At 36.6% G+C, this 18956-nt stretch overlaps 1 non-coding gene across 1 annotated transcript; it reads left to right on the top strand.

Annotated features, from left to right (window-relative positions):
• The first annotated feature begins 14418 nt into the window (after nucleotides 1-14418).
• Nucleotides 14419-14614, top strand: LOC142641866 (U2 spliceosomal RNA). Its single transcript, XR_012845540.1, has one exon. It is a non-coding gene; the product is annotated as a U2 spliceosomal RNA (small nuclear RNA).
• The last annotated feature ends 4342 nt before the right edge of the window (nucleotides 14615-18956 follow it).

The raw sequence follows: 18956 nt of genomic DNA on the forward strand, positions 1-18956 counted from the left end.
AAATGCTCTTCCAAGCGTAGGAACCGGTTTTCGATTCCTTTGCTTCCATGAAAGAACTATTTGGAAAAAATCTTGCCTTAAAAATTCTGTAAAATAGAGTATCTTTACTGTGTAGGAGGCGCCATGCTTGCTTGGCAAGGAGTGAGTCATTGTAAAGAGCAAGTTCTCGAAAACCCATTCCTCCATCTAGCTTAGATTTTGTCAACTCCGACCATTTAACCCAATGTATTTTTCGCTTGTCACCTCGTTGCCCCCAAAAGAATTTTTTAATCATTGCTTCAATCTCATGGCAAAGGCTCAAGGGTAATTTGAAGCAACCCATGGCATAAGTAGGGATGGCTTGCGCAATAGCTTTGATTAGGACTTCTCCCGGCACGAGATAGGAGCTTCCCCTCCCCTTGTAATTTCCTCCACACTCTCTCCTTGATATAGTTAAAACTTTCTTTTTTCTTCTTCCTACAAAAGAGGGCAGCCCCAAAATACTTCTCATAAGACCTTATCTCATTCACCCCTAACATATTTTTAATCTCCTCTTTAACATCATCATTTGTGGACTTGCTAAAGAACAGAGAAGTTTTTTATTTATTTATTTTCTGCCCGACACCTCCTCATTCCGCCAAAATTTTGAGCACGTTTCCACAATCTTGCGGATTTGCCTTACAAAAAAGCAAGGCCATCATACGCAAAAAATAAGTGTGTTAATTTGGGACCTCTTTTGCATATTGAGAAGCCATTGATCTCCTTTGCCCGTGCAGCTCTTTTGATTAAGCCATGTAATCCTTCTGTACATAATAGGAAAAGGAAAGGAGATAGTGGGTCGCCTTGTCTTATGCCTCTTGTTGGATTGATTAGCCCCTTTGGATCACCATTCACCAGAATTGAGTATGAGACTGTACGAACACACTCCATAATCAAACCGATCCACCTTGAGCAAAAACCCATTTTTTCCATCAGCTTTTGGAGATAATTCCATTCCACCCTGTCGTACGCCTTGCTCATGTCTAGTTTTAGCGCCATAAAGCCTGTTTGTCCTGATTTATGATTTTTCATACAGTGCAAAGTTTCAAAAGCTACTAAGATATTATCAGAGATAAGCCTATTCTTTGCAAATGCAGATTGATGCTCGGTTACTAAGATCTGGCATGAATTTTTTAATCTTATTTGCAAGGACTTTTGAAAATATCTTATACAATACATTACATAGGACTGAATAGGGCGATATTGAGAAGCTGAAGGGATTCTTCACTTTAGGAATTAAAGTGACAAAAGTATGGTTTATTGGGTAAGGTAAGTTACCCAAGATTCGACCAATCTAGTATTATTGAAGTTAACTCTCCATTCATAATCCCCCAAAAATGCTTATAGAATAATGGTGGCATCCCATCAGGGCCTGGTGCTTTTAGGGGCTCCATTTGGTTTAGTGCTTCCTGAATTTCCCACTCCATGAACCCTCCCATTAGTTGTTCATTAACCTCATCCGTGACCAACCTTGGTATAAAGGAGAGAGCATCTTCCTCATCGAATTCCCTTGCGGTGAATAATTCTGCAAAATACTCCACGATGATGTCTCCAATCGCTTTTGGTTGCGCTTGCCAGTTCCCTTTATCTTCTATTCCACTAATGGAATTCTTCTGAATCTCTGAGTTGCTTTGTTATGGAAAAATTTTGAATTACTATCCCCATGTTTCAGCCATAACACCCTTGATCTTTGGCACCACATCCGTGTTTCCTTATCCATGAGATCATGAATGTCGGCTTTCAATTCTCTAAGCCGTGAATTATCTCCCCATAGTCTTGGCCTCAATCTTGGCAAACAATTTCTTTTTGTCTTCCAGTTCTCGCCTTATACTACCAAATTCATTTTTTTCCCACTCTTCCAATGCCTTACTACATTTTTCAATTTTTTCATGGTATCCCCGCCCTCCTCATTCCTCCAAACGGCCTCCACAATTTCTCCACATCGAGTGTTCGATAGCCACATCTCCTCGAAGCGAAACACTTTCTTCTGGGTGGAGACTCCAAACCCGTAAGGTTGATTAGGAGTGGAGTATGATCTGATGACATACATCTAAGATGTGACACCCTTGTACCGGGGAATCTCATGAGAAACTCACTATTCCCCGATCCTCTATCCAACCTTTCCCACATGAATGACCATCGTAAAATGCTTACTCCATGTGAATTTTGATCCTCAAACCCCAAATCAATGAAACCACACTCGTCAATTACATCTCGAAATTGTTGCATTTGGTTGTGGTTTCTCAATGCTTCCCCCAGGTTTTTCATCTTGTCTAAGATTTCATTGAAATCTCCCGCACAAAGCCATGGACTGCCTTCTTTATTATTCAACCCCCTTAATTTATTCCAAGCCTCCATTCTCCGATGAGTTTCAGGTTCTCCGTAGAATCCGATGAAACCTCCATTCTGACTCCTTATTTTTATTTAGGGTTACATCAATAAAGAATCTATGTGACTCCTCCACGGTTACATGAACATCTTTTTCCAGAATAGCACCGATCCTCCACCTCTTCTCCCACTACAAACCTCCCATTTGTGATCAAAACCTATGCTATGAAGTACTCTTTCTAGCCTCGCCCGTCTGCCATGTTTCGGCCAAAAACACGACAGAGGGATCTTTTGCCGGATAATATTTCCAAGCTCCTTCTCTGTACGTAGGTTCCCAAGCCCACGACAGTTCCACACTAAGAGATTCATGGCTCTTGCGGGCGAACAGGCCCTCCACCATTTGAGAATAGAATTCAGCATCATCCTTCAAAACCTTTTTCTTGTTGCAAGGTAATTCAAAATGATCTCCTCTTGTTGATATTTTCTTTTACACGACCAACGTGTGCCCACTGTTCAACCGGCTGCACCTGCTTGTCTCTGTCCAGCCTTGTCCATGTGCCATTTTTCTTCATTGCCCTATTAAACTCATGGTGCTCACGTGGCAAAGGAAGAGGGTTGAAAGTTTGATCATCAGTTTGTGCATGAGCCGCCTCCCATAAATCATTGTAATTGGAACATTTATTGGTATTAGTGATTGGAATAATTCCAATTTGGTCCGTTGGCTTCGTTGGACAGCTAGCATCATTAATTCCCTTTTGATTACTTCCTGAAAAATCTGCATTGAATTGGTCCGGATTATGAGGAGCTGTGATATGATTTTGGTTCATAACTTCAGTGTAGCCGTTTCCTAATTGAATAGGTGCTTTAACTTTGTCGGTTTTCTCCTTTGAATGAGCATTGATTGTTGAACTTAACCCACATGTAAGAGTTAAGACCCACAAATTACGATCTTACTATAGATTTAATCCTACCACTTTTACCGTTAAAACAAATCACTCAGTATTTAATGTAGGGTGGCTATTAGTAAATAAAAGCAATAAATGTTATAGTGATGACTTTTTTCTTCAAAACAATAACCAAGGAATGAATAGTAGTGAATATTGTAACGTCTCAACCTAGCTAATTGCATAATTAATTTTATGGATTTATATACTTAGTATTATCTTAATTAATTTAAGTGCAATCAATTCACCATATCGGACACTAAATTATGACTTTTTTCTCTCTCTGCTGAGAAGTAAGAAAGTAGAATCTACATTATTTTCTTCGGAATGATACTTTGCTCCCTCTAATAACAAGGTTATTAGTAGGGCTTGTGGTCCTTTTTCATTGGGGTGGGGAAACACTTTTGCTTTTTATACAGAAACTTTCTTTTTCCAGCAATCCATTTGTGCTTAAACAAGTGTATTGTGTCTCCTAATTCTGAACCATGGAAGAAGTCCTGAAAGATTGGAAGAAACTCTCCCTCACTACAACTGAAGATGTCAAGCTCACTCTCAAGAAGTCGAAGCACCTTACCAGTCGGGAATATGCACTTGCAGCAAAATTTATGACAAGAAGAGCACTCAATATTGAAGCTGTGGGAAGAAATTTTAAGCCACTTTGGAGGGCACGAAAAGATTTCAAGATCAGAGAGGCTGGGGATCATATTCTCCTCTTTGTGTTTGAAATAGAGACTGATGCAAAACGGGTACTAGCAACAGAGCCATGGTCATTTGATAAACATGTGGTCATTTTCCAGCGTTATGATTTTTCGATTCTTGCCAAACAGCTGCGGTTAACTTTTTGGTCCAATTGCACGGACTGCCAATGAGCATGCACAATCCTAAGGTAGCAATGGAAATTGGAGAAACCATAGGTGATGTAATTCCATCTGAACATACGAAAGAGATGGTAGGAAGGGATTTTCTCTGAGTCAGAGTTGAGATAGACGTCTCAAAACCGCTTTGCAGGGGTAGGAAAATTGCCATAAATGCTGATGAATTCATTTGGGTTGCCTTTAAGTACGAAAATTACCAAACTTCTGCTATTGGTGTGGTAGAGTCTCCCATGCAGACAAGGAATGCGAGATTTGGCTAGCCAGTAAAGTTAAGCTCACGCAGGAACAACAAGAGTATGGAGCTTGGCTTCGTGCTCTACCTTATAACCCGAGGAAGGTATTAGTCACTATGGTCTCAGGTATAGGAGATGGTTTTGGCCAATCTTCACCGTGGAACTCTGCCTCAATAGGTCCCCAACCTTAATCTGAGACAATGGAAGTCCAAAATGCCGGTGACAATTCAATGCAGGCCGATGACATTAATGAGGACAGCGCTACTGTTGCAAAATTTGTAACTCCAGGATCCTCTGCAATAATTGCCAATGATGCGGACAGTAAAAACAAAGAAGAAAATTCCACAATCCCGAAATTCTTGGAATTAAAGGGGCAAGGGGTAACTGAATGCATTACAAACTCTGAGGTGATTCACTCAATCTTAGAGGTCCAAACTTCCCAAAATAGTTCCAAGGAATTTGAAGCACAATTAAATGCTATTGACTTGGCTTTAAAGAAATTTGACACCAGCAAGAATTCCACCTCAGCAACGGATACCATCTTAATTACTGTGAATCTTAATGAAGATATTTCCGAAAATAATCTAGACAGCTTGCAAGGCAAATCACACACGGATCATTAAGGCACACGTACATGGAAAAAATTGGCACGTGACCCCAAGCTTTTGAGTCTCATATGCAAATCGTATCTTTGGGAAAAAGACATGGAGAAAGGGAGGAAACTGTGCCCACACAACCAACAAAAAAAATTCAGGTCACTAGAGAATATGGCCAAGAAGAATCAATGGTGGAGGCTGCGGTGCAGCTCCGCCAACACCAATGAGTTTCATATTTTGGAACTGTCGTGGGCTTGGAAACCTACGTATAGGGAGGGAGCTAGAAGTAGTGGTTCGAGCAAAAGATCCCTCTGCCGTGTTCTTAGCTGAAACTTGAGCGGATGAAGCAAGGCTGAAGGAAATCAAACGCAACTTCGAGTTTGAAAATTTATTTTTTGTAGAGAGAAACAACAGAGGGGGAGGTTTAGCATTATACTAGAGAAATTCAATTGATCTGACAGTAGAGACTTGCTCCAAATACCACATTGATGCAATAATAAATAAAAGGAAGGCAGATGTATGGAGGATGACCGGCTTCTATGGGGAGCCAATGACACAAAGGAGAGTTGAATCATGGAGTATGCTTCGCCAATTGAACAGCAGATTTAGCTTGCCATGGTTGTGTGCAGGAGATTTTAACAAACTATTGCAAAGTTCCGAGAAATTAGGGGGGAACAATAGAAGCCAAAATCAAATGCAACTTTTCCAAGACGTAGTTGATGAATGTGGATTCGTTGATCTTGGATATGTTGGACCACAATACACTTGGCAAAAACACTTTGCGGATGGACACTTGATATGGGAGAGGCTGGATCGTGGTTTTGCTAACAATGAATGGTTGCTGAATTTCGTAGGTACCAAAGTCCACCATCTTTCCTCAGATACATCTAATCATAAACCTTTGTGGATTGTACCAGAGGGTTTGGAGTTTCACCCTTCAAACAAACCTTTCCGGTTCGAAGAGATGTGGCTATTTGACCCGAGGTGTGCTGAAATTGTAGAAGCCGTATGGTCCAATACACACAATTATGACCCAGCTGTGGAGGTGATAAGAAAAATAGCAAAGTCGGGAAAAGAATTACACAGATGGAACAGGGAGCATTTTGGAAACGTAAGAAAGGAACTAGAAAAAAAGAGGGCAGCCTTGAAGAAAGCCGAGGAAGTTGCAATGAGAACAGGTTTGAATTTTGAAGTGAGGATGTTGAAACAAGAAATCATTGATCTGATGGACAAGGAAAATAGGATGTGGTTCCAACATGCAAAGGTCTTGTGGGCTTCAAATGGAGACAAAAACTCAAAATTTTTCCATTGTCGTGCAACACAGCGAAAGCGAAAAAATTCTATCTTAAAAATTCGAGACACATCAAGCCAGTGGAGGACAAATCCAAATGAAGTAAATCACTGCTTGGTCGAATATTTTCAAAAACTCTTTACCTCCACCAACAACCTAAACCCACATGAAGCAGCCAACTCTATCAATACCATTATCAGTGAAGACATGAGGTCCCAACTCTCAACAACATTCACAGCCGGTGAAGTTCAAACAGTACTAAAACAGATGGCCCCCCCTAAAAACCCCAGGTCCCGATGGTATGCCCCCTCTTTTTTACCAAATTTTTTGGAATTTAACTAGTAATGATGTAACTGAATCAGTGCTTAAATTCCTTTGATTCTGCCTCATTGCCTGAACAACTAAATCATACTTTCATAACCCTTATTCCAAAAAAGAAAAGAACCCTGAATGTGCATCTGACTTTAGACCCATAAGTTTGTGTAATGTCATATATAAAATTTTTTCTAAAGTTTTGGCAAATAGATTAAAAAGAGATCGTACAAAAAATTATTACGAAACACCAAAGTGCTTTCACGAAAAGTTGCTTAATTTCTGATAATATTTTGGTAGCCTTTGAATCTCTCCACAGTATGCAGAAACACAAAGAAAAAGAGAATTTTATGGCTATAAAACTCGATATAAGCAAAACTTATGATAGAGTTGAATGACCATACCTCAAAGCAGTAATGGTGAAAATGGGTTTTGATGAAAAATGGATCAATCTCATCATGTTATGTGTCACAACTGTCTCTTACTCAGTTCTTGTCAATGGGGAACCCAAAGGCATGATTCATCCAACCATGGGCATCAGACAAGGCGATCAATTATCTCCCTTTCTCTTCTTATTATGTATTGAAGGCTTGAATGGCCTAATTAATAATGCAGCAGCCAATGGAGACATTAGGGGTTATTCCTTATGTAGAAATGGCCCTAGCTTGACTCACCTCCTTTTTGCAGACGACAGCTTATTGTTTTGCAGGGCTACTATACAGGAGTGCCAAAAAATCCATGATATCTTGGATATCTATGCAAAATGTTTAGGCTAACAAATAAACAAGAGCAAAACTACAATATTTTTCAACAAGTGCACTACGAAAGAGATAAGGAATCGTATCAAGATTGCCTTGGGGGTACCGGAGATTAATCAATATGAGCAATATATGGGGCTGCCATCCCTAGTTGGAAAGAATAATAAAGCAAGCTTTAACTACATTAAGGAAAGGGTATGGAAGAAAATTCAAGGGTGGAAGGAGAAATTGTTGTCATAGGTAGGAAGGGAAATATTAATTAAAGCGGTAGTCCAAGCCATTCCAACATACACAATGAGCTGCTTCAAATTGTTGGTGGGTCTATGTACGGAGATTGAAAGCCTTATTAGAAAGTTTTGGTGGGGACAAAAGGGAGATCGGCGAAAAGTCCATTGGGTCAAATGGGAAACGCTTTGTAAACCCAAATCAATTGGTGGTATGGGGTTCAAAGACTTAGCCCTTTTCAATGACGCATTATTAGCCAAACAAGCTTGGAGACTAGTGCATCATAAAGAGTCCTTGTTCTACCGTGTCTTCAAAGCAAAATTCTTTCCTCATTTCTCTATAATGGAGGCCTCGGATACCACATTAGGCTCCTATGCGTGGAAAAGCATACTAAAAGGTCAGGATGTATTAATGAAAGGTGCAAGGTGGAGGGTGGGTTGTGGAGAATCGATTGGAGTTTGGAATGATGCTTGGCTGCCATCCTTGGAGTATCCAAGAGTGTTATCCAATCCAGTGACAAGTTTTGAGGATATGAAGGTAAATGATCCTATAGACCCGGTTTCAAAGCAATGGGATGCATGTTTATTGCAGGGATTATTCAGCTCTCAAGAGGTCGAATTGATAATGAGTATACCTTTGTGTTGCACCTATATTGAGGACAAGCTGATATGGCCATACACATCATTGGGTAACTACATTGTGAAGTCCAAATATAATTTTCTTGTAGTAGCAGAAACGAGCCAAACCACCATAGACAATTTGAGACAAGATGGAGGGATTTGGAAGCTTGTTTGGAGCCTCTCGGTTTCGAATAAGGTGAAAAATTTCTTATGGCGAGTCTGCAAAGAAGCACTGCCAGTGAAGAGAAAGTTGAGACGAAGAAGAATCATTGAGGAGGACACATGTGACCACTGTAATTCAAAAGCAGAGAGTGAATTCCATGCACTTTGGGAATGCTTGGCACTTACATCAGTGTGGAACTCAGTCCCAGAGCTATGGCTTCACCATGATCAGAATGTACATACGGTTTCAGAGCTTATCAAACTCACTCATGATGAAGGAAAAAACGTCAACTTGCTTGCCATGATCCTTTGGACAATTTGGTATCGCTGGAACAAACTGAGAACCACGAGTGAAGAATATCTAGTCAGCCAAGTCTCCACAAATGCAAAGCAAGCACTCACCGAGTATCACCAAGCAAACCAGGTCATAACACTCCAATCTCCAAGTTGCACTCGCCCTCGGGTCAAATGGAGTCCACCCCCTGCAGAAAACTTCAAGGAAAACTTCAAGGTAAACTTCAACGGAGCCACATTCAAAGAGATACACAAGGCTGGTCTTGGCGTTGTGATCTAGAACTCCCTAGGACAACCAATTGCTTCCTTATCAGAATTGGTGAATCTGCCATACTCAACCGATTTTGTTGAAGCAATGGCTGTAGCTAGAGCTATTTATTTTGCTCAAGAAATTGGTTTAAATTCCTTTATCATTGAAGGCGATTCTAAAGTTGTGATCAAGTGCCTTAGAAGTGACGACGTCTCTTTTTCTCCTTTTGGTCATATCCTTGCAGCAGCCAAAGCGACCACAGAGACCAACTGTAGTATTTCATTTTCCCATATTCGTAGACTTGGTAATTCTGTTGCTCACAACCTAGCTAAACATGCAAGACATGTTAGAGGTTTTTCGGTGTGGATGGAGGATGTTCCTCCACACCTTCAAGCTATACTTTCAGCTCATAATGGCTATTTTTTTCTTGATAAAAGTTACTGAAGTTCCTTCTCAAAAAAAAAAAAAAAAAAAAAATTAAGTGCATAAGGTTTTGATATTTTGATGTTATAAAAGATATAGGCTTTTTTTTATGTTATGGTAAGAAGTTTATAAATGTAAGGGTTTATATGCAAAGTTATTTTATTATTTGGGCCTATTTAGAATATAAGGTTATGGAGGGGTGGTAAGTAAATTCTGAAAATGTATATGGGTGAGTCATCCACCACCCCGTTACCTTAGCAAGACATGTGCCCCGCCCAAAACTTTCTTCCTAATCTTTCTTTGTTGTACAAGAATGTATATCCCTTGTTCTTCTTTCTTTTCCTTCTTTCTTTGTTCTTGAATTGGTTGCACCATCTCACACCAACAACCCTCCATTCTCTCACTGAGATTTTATTTATATCTCTCTCTCTCTCTCTCTCTCTCTCCAATAGCCCCTTCTCTCGTGTGCCTTTTCTTTCTCTGTCATCGAATCTATATCTGTCTCTCTAAGAAGAAATCAAACGCTTACTTAAGTTTCCACTTTAGTTGTGGATAAGCAAATAAGATTATTTTCTTGTTGTGGGTATTTTGATAGAGTAATGGTTTGCTTTAGTTTCTCATTTATATTCTCTAATTTGATTGTTAGAAGCTGGAATTTGTGGTTTTGCATTAGCAAGTTGAAAGATTGAAGATATGGTCAATTGGATGCCTACTAATGTATTCTAACGTGTATAGTCTAGATATAAAAACATCCACACAAAATGAAGGTCAATTGCAATTAGTTGATGATTTGATGAGAAAATATGTTAAAGCTGTCACAGCGACAGATTTAGTGTTTACAACATGAAAAAGTTGTACTAATTCATACTCTATGAATTAGGATGCTAGAAGTAGTTTTTATGAATGAAATTCTGTTATGACAGATTTGAGTACATTGTCTTGTATGATTTTTAGTAAATTATGGTTTTATGCTTTGACTTTGAAATTGATATGGTATCTACTAGACATCCAAAGAAGTGGCTCTATAAAATTGCATCAAAAGTGGATGTGAATAGATAGCCCATTTGTACAGGTATGTGCTGCTGAAATAAGCAATGAACAATAAATAATATACTTGACTTTAAGAATTTAATTCTAAAGTTATGGTGAATATTTTGAGCTATAAATTGGTATGCTCATCTTTTAGTATGTATAGATCATAGATAAATTTTGTATACCTTGGTTTCTATATGGTTTGGTACATAATGTGTTTGATGAATGTATCTTGTATTTGGGGAACCTTTGTGTGATAGGAATTAAGATTTTCTTAAGTTTAAGAGTTAGGTTGTGATTCATATATAAGTTTAAATACTTAGAAAGTTTTGTTAGTGATAAGTTTTGGTCTTTTATTTAGGTGACGAGAACGAGAACGTGGACACTTGAGCTCCTTTTATACAAATCTCTCGCGTTTTTTGTTTTCAGGTAAGGAATATGTGACATATGTGTTTGATAAGTATAAGCATAAGCATAAGCATTGTTCAGAAAATTTACTATGCATTAAAACCTTTTAATTATAGATATTATATATAAGCATGATTTAAGTAAAGATATATGTTCGTGAGATATTCAATCTTATATATATGATAATTTTAGCATATTGATGCTATTACTTATACCACAAACATAATATTTAAGAATGAAGTGTATATGCTACTATTATGAAGTATTTATGTAAAAGCATAATTATCAGAAAAATATAGTTTTTTTGTTATTCTATTGTTATGATCTAAACTCAGCTAGTAGGGGTTATAGTATTAGCATTTCCATGGAAATTTTTATTGGCCATTACAGGTAGTGAGGATTCTGTTGTACCCATCCTTGTTGGGAATGTCCAACTTATGGATGCCAACCGACCCCATGGTTGATAATATGATTACACTGAAAGGGGTGTGATACTTTTTGATATGATCCTGAGATTTCCTAGCATTGTGGGAAATGCTGGATGCCTAGCACAATGTGTTGGAAGTCTCCTAAAGTTGTGACAGACTTACAATTGAACTGACTAATATATATTATAAATGAGCTATTAAGTTATTTGGAAATTATAAGAAAAGTATGATGTTTAGAAATGTATGTTGAATGTGTAATAAGTTTGATGGAAAGTTTATGATAAAGTATTTTATAGTCTATTTAAAGATAAGGTTACTGAATTATGTTTAAATTCCTTATTATATCATTTTATTATTATATGAAAGGAAAACGATATATTTTCATCTAAAAGTTCATAGGTTATTTTAAGAACAATATGAATAGTATGAAGATTATTTATCAAAACTAGCATATTTATAAAATATTTGATTTACATGCATTCTTATTAAATGCTCATAGAGCTTAAAACCTTACTAGGCTTCGCAGCTCATCCTGTTATATTTCAGTGCACAGGTTTTTTCTTGGAAGCAGCGAGAATATTAGAGGTGGCAAGGAATCTGTGATTCTCGTTTGTTAGAATGTATAGTTTTTTTGTTGTATAGTAGGAATTAAGATGTACTTGTTCATTTTGAGCACAAATGTAATTCAGAATCTTAGTTTGTTTTGAACCCTAGTTGTATGTCTTTGGGGTTAGACTTGTAAATAAGAGTTTTGCTAAACGTTTAGTTATGTAATATTTACATGAATATTTTAAGTTACAACCAAGTTGTAATCTTGCAAAGTTCTGAATGACATGAAGTTTCAAGGTTTTTATTAATTTTCTACATTACGGCTTTTATGCAAGAAAATAAAAAGGAATACAAGAAACGATTTTTGATAAACACCTTCGGCTTTAGTTGGTTCGTGTTAGTATTGAGGTAAACTTGATATTAACATGTTGGTTATGCTCTAAATTCTGAAGTACAGGTTTGGGTCGTGACAAATAGGGATCATCCACAAATGCGTTTTAGTTTTGGTAGTCCTTCGGTCGGTGATAGTTTGTGGAGCCCAAGATGGCTTGGACACCCATCCGGGCTTTATCCCCTTTATGCTGTCTAGGCTTGGCCTATTTAAGAAGTTCCCTAACCTCTCCTAAAGTAGACTCGAGCTCCATCTTGTAGCCCTATGTAGTGGGTTTACCTAAGGGTGTGTGGCCAATCCCACAATGTTATGTAATAATATTCTAAACAAGTAAAACTTTTTTTTTCAATAATGTTGTCCAAAAGTCTATGAAAAATTGATTTTGAAATGCATTCAAACTATATAAGTGACAACTCATGATTTTTGATGTTTTATATATATATTATTTTTAGACAATGGGGAAGGGAAAGACGGTGTTCAAACCACATATATTAGACAGTATAAAGAATATCACCACCACTTGGTTGTCACTTGAATCCCAAAGCAATGCATGTTAATAATACATGTTAACATAAAATAATTAGAATTAACTTTGACAAAGTTATTATTAAGAAGCCCTTACACAAAAAGAAAGTTTTAAGAGTTTTTTTTTCCCTTCAATTTTTTTTCTTTTTTAAATAACAGAGACAAAAGTACATACCAATTAAAGTAATACAGTTTTAACTTACAGAGTTACAGTATTAACATTAGTAGGAGATAATCCTCAAAAAACATTAGTAGAAGATAAAGTCAACCTGCTGGCCTATCTGCTACTCCACTTGATATGCAAGTAGGTCTTAGATGCCACAGTAGCTAATTAATTATCTGATTGCAATGAGCACTCTGCACTCACCTTTGAGTATAACTGATCCAACACTTCAGCAACCTAAGCACCAGCTCTTTAATATATGCCACCACAAGAGCCAAAATCCATCTAGCTTCAAAAGTCCATTAAGCACATGCACCAGTTCATAGTGACAGCTTGGTACCCTTTCTCAAGAGCCATGCACAAAAGCCTCTTTGATTACCAAACATCCAGCCATCCTCATTTGGCCAATCATATCTTTTGCTACAAAACTAGAGCCCTTCGATTCGTCATTACTCATTAATTTCCTTGCAGTCTTCAACCATAAGAAAAATTTTCCAACCAAGACATTAGATTGCCTCAAGTAGATACGGCATGGATGCTACTAACTGTAACTTCTTGCTTACATTGTGTGCACAAGGAAATCAAGTATTGCAGTATCGGCTATATAGTTGAATGCTAGTAGCACCCTAAATTTCTGAAGTAACCATAGTGTAACTACAAAGACCACCCAAAATTCATCTAGCTGGTCCTGATGAAATGAATAACCCCCTAACCAGCTTATGATCCATGATTTGATAGATAAAGAGGTCAAGCTTTCAACAGACTAATGGTAAGTACAGAGCCAAACCATACTAAATGAATTGAATGTAATTGTAATGGAAGACATATCTTGTAATATTATCTTACAGGGTGTCAAATGTCTATTATCACCATAAGTTTATTTGACGACATCGTATGGCCTCACAGAGATTATTTTTTATATGACTCAAGTGAATATGTTTACTCAAATTAGAACTGAGACAACAATAACAGTTGAGGTGCTAGGTTTTCTTATCCCTGATTAGATCATATGCCATTATCACTGTCACAACACTCACCAATGCCACCAAGTACATGACTACCACAACGAACTCAAAAAATAAAAAAAGACACAGGCTTCATAGAATTCAATTTGTCCAAGCAACAAACCTTTAATTTTACCAATTTCAATGAAAATTCGTTATCAGCATACTTGAATAAAGGACCAAGAGCCTTGTAGCTCCATTCACCCAGCTATAAAATTATCAAAAATAAAATAAAGGGGGCCTATGTGGCTTTTCACTTTCACCTGTTTTAATTCTGTTCTCCATCATTTAGTTAATGTTTCTACATAGTATTGGCAATTTATTCATGGTAAAAAGCTGCTATGACTTGGGGATCAAAGACGGGTTTGATGCCCAGAGAACTATCTAGCTTTCAAGATTAACGTAAAGTGCAGTTTTAAAACAAATCAGTAAATTCTAAATGCCAACCAAATGGCTCATATTGCTACCGCCCATGTTTATCTCTAAGACTAAAAAGCCACTAAAGTTTCGGTTGTCCCACATCGTTTAGTAAGAGCAGCGGGTAGTCGGGTATGAGTTATAAAAAAAGAATGAAGACTCTTTTCAAATCATACCTTTCTCGGCCTTTTGGCTAAGATCAAGTGTAGTATCTGTTCTTATCAGTTTAATATCTGATATGTGGGTCATCGGCCCACACGATATTAAATTTATTTCTTGAGGGGGAGAACCCACCACAATAGCTTGCTATTGGGGTTCTCAAGCGTCGCCCATGCGTTGCACTATTGCACGGGCCTGGCGCACCCCACCAATACCAGTTTAAGTTTTGCTGGGGACTATATAAGGTAGAATGGGACGGGCTTGAACAGTCGAAATATAGTTGTGCTAAAGCTTCATATTTTTGCTTAGTTCTGGGATTTCAACTTGTAAGGGGTCGTTCGTGATCATCATGGTGAGTTAATAAAATAATTATTAGTAAATATTTGAAGGTGAGTCTGATTTCCTAAAGTGCCACAACCCAGCCATAACAGTACGGAGGTATCCCTTCAGTTATGCTAGGAGTATAACCAGAGAACGACACACATTGGTTATAGTACTTTTGCCGCATCGCCGTTTATTATTATTATTATTTCAGCATCTTAATCGAAAACCAAAAATAAATCAGATTAATATTCGTGGCCCTGTAGGTTAGAGGAATTTGTTTTACCTCTTTATATTTTATTTTAAATTTTCGCTTAGGTATGTTAGACCTTTAAGAAACAATGATGCACTCAGTGACAAATCTCTAAGAAGAAAATTCTAAGCCGGGCCCCCCCCCCCCAACTCAAAAAAAAAAAAAAAAAAAAAAATCTAAGCAGTGGATAATGGATATATAAAGGAGTTAAGGCAAAAATGATTAAAAATGAATTATATATGGCTTAATAAAAAGTATGCTTAAGTGGTTTAAATGAGGCTTAAAACATTGAAGTTTTGAATTAGAAAAACACTATATCATATTGAATCTAATTATTATTTAACGACCACTTCATCAATAAGTATGGATGAAAGGCTCATGGTTAAAACGCTATATAATATTAGAGACGAAAATTCATAATTTTAAATGTAAGAGCAAAACAAAAATAGTCTCAGGTGTAATTTATATAGTATACTTTTGTCTTCTTTTCACAATATGCAAAATTTTAATACTCCATAGTCTATATAGTCACTAATACGACATGAAAGGTATCTACTAACTTCTACATTTGAAATATATCATGTCTTTTACAAAATGTAGTATTACACAAGTGTGGAGATAGATGAGGATTCCCATAAATTCATTGTCTTTATCTCCATCTTCTTTGACAACATTTGAGAATTCAAAACCAATCTATTTTTTCAGGTCTCATTCCTAACTCAAAGAGAGCATCAACAAATATCTGTTGATGCAAACACAATGATAATGGAAATAACACGAAGAGAAACTGAATAATACTTCTGAATTTTTATTAGTTTAAAGAAAGAGATTACACAACACTATTTGGACTGAGGCATAACACTCGCTCTCTTTAAGGAGATTCAAGCCATTGGTTGGCTAAACTTTGTAACTGGTGCAGACCGTCTCTGACTTGTCTCTTCCAGGATACAACAGCCCAACAAGTGTCGTATGGCTAGAACAACCTCTGCACCCTTCCTTGCCAAGAATCTCTCTATTTATTTTTATTTTTTGTGTGTATATTGCAGTAACTTGGATTGTGTTTGAATATGTCTATTTATAGGCTCAATGGGCCTCACGAAATTACTACCCAAATTAATATGATCAATTAGGTCCACCCAAATTAATATGATTAATTAGGTCCATTATTCTGATATAGTGGGTGTTACAAGATTAATTGTTGGATATTATTCTAATAGGCTAAAGTTACACAATTAATGGTGAGATAAGGAGTTTTCAGCCCAAACGGATAGTCCATTAAGTGGGTTAATGACTCATTATTTTCCATAATAAAAATGGAATATTAATTTGGGTCAAATTTGACACCTCCACCCTTCACCTCCCCTTTGCGCACGTATCTGACCTAATATTTGAGACAATTCATGTTAGCCTATTAATCACCACAATTGAAAAGAACAAAATAGTCTCTCTCCTTTTCAATATGGGATTAAACATTTTTACTAACTCCTCATCTTCCACATTCACTTCCACATCATTACATTTATGTTATAAAATTTATTCATTTGAATTATTTAATATTAAAATGCTCCAACAATATCAATTGGGTATATCAAGAGCACAAGCAGCTTGGACAACCCTCAAGTCCCCCCATATCTTCCAAGTGAATGCCTCCTCTAGATTGGGCCAAAGATTAATTTTTAAGTGGCCATCATAAATTCGTTCTCCATTACAGCTGTTGTTTGTAGGAATGATCTTGGAGATGTCATTTTTTTCCACACCTCCTTCATGCCTCTCTCTGGTCCTCTCATTGGTGAAGTGAATGTTACCCTCTTAGCATTACAATTGGATGCTCATTATAATCTCACATTCATCCCGTTTGAAGGGGATTTAAAATTTGTTATCGACAATATGCAATCTTCTCCACCGTACCCATTATCTCAGATTTACTGTTGGATGCTGTACTCATTGTTTCTTCTTCTTCTTCTTTACTGTTGGATGCTATACTCATTCTGAATTAGGAATTTTGGTTTGTATCTAGGATCCTAAATTAATTTGCTCATAACTTAGCTTGTTTAGGTAGCCTTTTGTAAATGGGATGAGCCTGTAGCTATCTTTTCTCTTCCTAATTGGTTTTTTTTTCTTAAACTCCAAAAGTTAGAGATGGGCCTGGACCCTCCCTTCTCATTTCTCTTAATATAATCATTTTTTATCCAAAAAAAGGGGATAAGCATTGTATATGTCATAAATATAAGATAATTATTTGTGTGACACAACTTATGAGATCATGAATATGTTTGAGATAATTTATAGTATGACATAGTGATAGCTCAATAGTCAAAAATGACATTTTTTTTTTGTAGAGTTTCGTGTCTTTGGTTTGAAACTTGTCTCCCCTCTTTTCTAATATCTACTTAGAAATATATATATATATTAGGGATAAAGTTTAAACATAATCCGATTGGAAAGAAGGAGAGACGCAGTATAGTCCCTAATTTTTAATTTATTTTTAACTACAATTTTTTTTTGGATAGGAACTACTATTTGATTGTGAAGATTAAGAATATAGAAATATATATATATATATATATATATATATGTATTTATAAAAAAATGATTTATTTATTAACTAAGGAACACTGTTACAAGTATTGTCCATTGGGCACTCGCGAGGAGTTCCTAGTTGTAAAATATCATGCACATATTTTACATAAACAAAATTTGAACATTTATTATATTCTCCAACACTGCATTGGTGCTCCCTTCCTCTCTTTGTTAGTTCATTTGCCACACCATTTGCTTTATGAAAGACATGACATGGAAAGACAGTCCAGTCTTGGTCAAGCAACATCCTTCAATCTAAAATCAAAGTAGAAAGTTCTAGTGCCAAACTCCATATGTTGTTAGCCAATTGAGAAGAATTTGAGAATTAATTTCTAGATTTATATGTATACACCATAATTCCTAGGCCATTTTAAAATCATATCTAATAACTCATATTTTTGCAATATTATTTGAGGCAATGCCAATGTAAATTGAGAATCTTTATTATCTATTTTCTCTTTCTGTTTTTTAGGGTCTGTTTGGTTGGAGGAGTGGAAAAGTGAGAGGATAGAAAATATTTGGTTTCCCTCTTGTGTGTTTGGTTGGAGGGGTGGAAAAGTAGAAGGGTGGAAAATCCTTTTGTTTGGTTGGAGAGAAAAAGGGAAGGATGGAAAATGTTATATATATATATATATATATATATATATATATAAATTGACTATTATACCCTTGTTACATAATGTGTAAGAAATAAATTTATTTATACTCATTAAATAATATAAAATTTACCACAGCATACATATAAATTTAAATTATTATTTTTATTATTATAATGTAAAAATTACAACTTGATCAATTTAATTGGGCAAAAGATTTCGTATCAACTTGATCAGGTCAGGTTGGAAAAAAAAAAAGAAAAAAGAAAAGAGAAGAGAACCTGGACATTGGTGTGCTGTGAAGGTAAGGATGAATAGAGGCAAAAGTGATAAGGATGAGAAGAGAGAGTCATCAGGTCATGAATGAGGGGTAGGTGAGGGTATTTGTGTAAAAGTGCTTTCATATCACTTTTCTCTTCACATTCTCTCCTGTTTTCTGTCTCTTCTATTTTCCTTTTCTAACCAAAGAGTGAAAAACATCATTTTTCACCTTATTTTCCTCTCTATTTTTCATTCTTCCTATTTTTACTCCAACCAAATACACCTTTAATACACTGCCACCTCCTGCATTCCTAGGCTTATATTTCTTATATTTCTATATTAGAAATATTCCAATATATGAAATGCAAGTTGTAAAATTCAAACCAAAACGAAAGGAAAAATAATACAAAAAAAAGTTATCAGCGTCCCGCGCTGAACCCAGCTAGCGTAACAGCGGGTGACGCCTAATTTCCCATAATCGCTTACCACGTCACCATCCATCTGGATCCACCTAAATATCGCACCGTTGTGTTTTAAAGT

This window comes from Castanea sativa, chromosome 6, assembly GCF_040712315.1.
Source record: "Castanea sativa cultivar Marrone di Chiusa Pesio chromosome 6, ASM4071231v1".
In the NCBI taxonomy this organism is placed as follows: domain Eukaryota; kingdom Viridiplantae; phylum Streptophyta; class Magnoliopsida; order Fagales; family Fagaceae; genus Castanea; species Castanea sativa.